Here is a 2,741-nt window from a genome sequence, read left to right as displayed (position 1 = left end):
GAGGGGGCAGCCTACTGTGATAGCAGGTACATATTTTGATTGAAAACATCCTAAAAACTCACGTTGGGCCCATCTTTACTGCTGTTGTTACGGTGCGGGGGAGACTGAGACTGCAAGCTGGTTTTGGTTGGCTGGCCCAAGCCGTGGTTGTGTCCTTCTGCTGTGTATGGGAACTGTTGTGTTTCCATAACGCCTGCGTATAAAGAAGGTTCTTCAGATGAACTTCCTGTAGGTGAAGGGAGGAAAATAATCTGGCATGGCATTTCTTGGGTGTGGACTTTCTCTTTGATCCTATTCCATGACAGCTCATGTTTAAGTGTTAGGGTATGTGACAAGGTATATATCAGGGTTTGGAATAAGGCAAAGCTGGAACTAAGGTGCTATTTAGCAACATGACAATTTGTAGTGCTTTTGGTGTAGATCATCTCCCTGGCTCTGGGCCTTCTACAGATACATCAGATGTCCGAGACCTGGGAAAGTTGCTCTTCCTGCTACGTCAAGCGACCTTGTGCATGTGAATGAGACTCTCCTGTACATTGCTCTGTTTTGCAAGTGGCACCCATTTTTTACGATGCTGTAGTTTAAACAAGAGGCAGCCAGCGGCTTCGCTGCCCAGGGGGGAGTGCAGAAACCATGAGATGCACACCCTCTCCTTATGTTCTTCTCACTGGTGTCCATAGCCAGAGCAGGGCTGTGCGGTCCATCGCATGAACACAGCTGTGGAGAAGATGGAGAGGGGGATGTAGGCATGGCGGCAACGGCAGTCCTGACCCGGCCATCACTCTTCTTCAGCGCAGACTGCAATGAGGAGGATGAAATCTATGTGCTTTGTTTCAGATGTGGGGGCCCTTCCTCCTCCCCTTGCCTTGTGGCCCCGTAGGACCCAATTCCTGCCTTTTGTGTCCCCAAACTTCTCCCAGTTCAGCTGTGAGTCACTTCCCTTCCTCCGGAGACAGACTCTCATCTTTCCAGCCCAGCCATCTATTATTTTGGAAAAGTGGTGACAACTGTCCCTTTACCCCAGCAAGAAATAGAGGGGACCGGGGGCGATCTACCTCTCTAGAGAGCAGAAAAAGTAGTTTTCATGGCGCCTCCATGTTTCTAAAGGGGAAAATATCCCGGGTTGCACAGGCAGTAATGTCGAGGCTTGTCCTGGAAGACTGTTTTCGCTTTTAAACCTGCGTTTTGGTTCCGTGTTTTGTGCTATTCTCACTTCTAGGGTAAAATGCCATTTTGCTGTTAAAGAGGATAAGTAATATTCGATACATTTGGACACAACTATAGCTGTTCTGTGCCTGTGTTTCATCGCAGCTTCTACCTGCGTGAAATTAAACCCCTGTGCGAGGAAAAAAATGTTCATAGCTGTTCAGCTATTTTGATTTCTGCTTTTTAAACCCAATCTAATTGATACTTAATAAATTGGCATGGGAAGAATAGAAGGATCCTAGGAAAAAAATGGTTGCAAACTGTGTCATGGCTACAAATGGTTTCTGTTCGGGGTGGGAAGCGGTTTTTAATTATCTTCTACAAAGACGGTAGAGAGATGGATGGAACGATTGTTCAAATGGAGTTATTTCCATGAGCTCACAGGCAACGAGCCTTACTTATCCAACTACGTAAAACAAAGAAAACTCAGGCAATTAATTTAACGAGAGTGCTTGGGACATGATATCATTCTGAATGGACAAGCCTGAGAAAACAGCTATTTTGAATCTGAGTCAGATAAGCGTACAAAACAGTATCCCTGTGCAACAAAATCCCTCTTAGCTGGGTGCCAAAAATTGGTCTGTTAGAGCCATGGGGTATTTGCCCAAACGTGGACTTTCGGGATAAGCAAATTCCTTTTTAAATACTCACAGCAGTGGCAAGTAAAGCCTATGTGTGACTTTAATTGCTGGAACCAACGCTCCCAGCAGGAACCTGAAGTACAAGAGATTCCTGTGCGAGTCGTTTGCAAAGTCGGTACGGTGGGCACTTGCGAGGGAGAAGGTGCCGTTTCATACAGTCAAGTTAAATACGATTTCAGAACAAGTCATTACTAGGTGTGGATCCACTACCTTGGCTACCATGAAATAGATAATTTTTTTTCTTTTTGGCGTAGAAAGATAACATTAAACAATTCTATTTCCAGTGAGCTTTTTTGTAGTACCTTGGACAATAAGGGTTGGTAGAATGGCTTCTCTTCTGCAGGTAGTCGCGGGCTCTTACAGTTGGCATCAGAAAGACGTGCTATCTGTGGCGGTATCTCAAGTATCTTGTTTTTAGGAATGCTGTTCAGGTCCTGCTTACAGTAGGGGCTGTCTCTTGTTTACTTTTCTCCAACTTTTCTCTCCCCTCAAACAGGCTTCTGGGTTTTTAAAGCATTTCTTGTTTTCCTCCTCCCATTTCTTGCATTTTCAGAAGTTTCAGCTGTGTAGCTCGCTTTTTTGATAGCTTTATATAAAAACGGGTGGTGGTGGTTCTCGCTTTCTTTAGTGAAAAAGCAAACCAATGAACTAACCATATATATAGTTGTGGAAGGCAACAGCTACCATCTCGAACGAGGCCAATATAGGTAACTGAAAACCTCATTACTCCTCCCTTCGTCTCTTGCTAAACCAGAAGCTGAGTTCATGCTGCTTTTGGCTGGTCCAGGTTTTGCTCCTTTTGTCACGAAGGGGACTGGGGGCAGGGGCCGCTCGGGGTCTGTCAGTGCCACAGAAAGCTCACGGGGAGAAGCAGAGGCACCGCACAGCCGCCCT

Source organism: Pygoscelis adeliae, unplaced genomic scaffold (genome assembly GCF_000699105.1).
Source record: "Pygoscelis adeliae isolate BGI_AS28 unplaced genomic scaffold, ASM69910v1 Scaffold57, whole genome shotgun sequence".
In the NCBI taxonomy this organism is placed as follows: Eukaryota; Metazoa; Chordata; class Aves; order Sphenisciformes; family Spheniscidae; genus Pygoscelis; species Pygoscelis adeliae.
The sequence above is the reverse complement of the archived record's forward strand: the minus strand, read 5'-3'. Positions refer to the sequence as shown.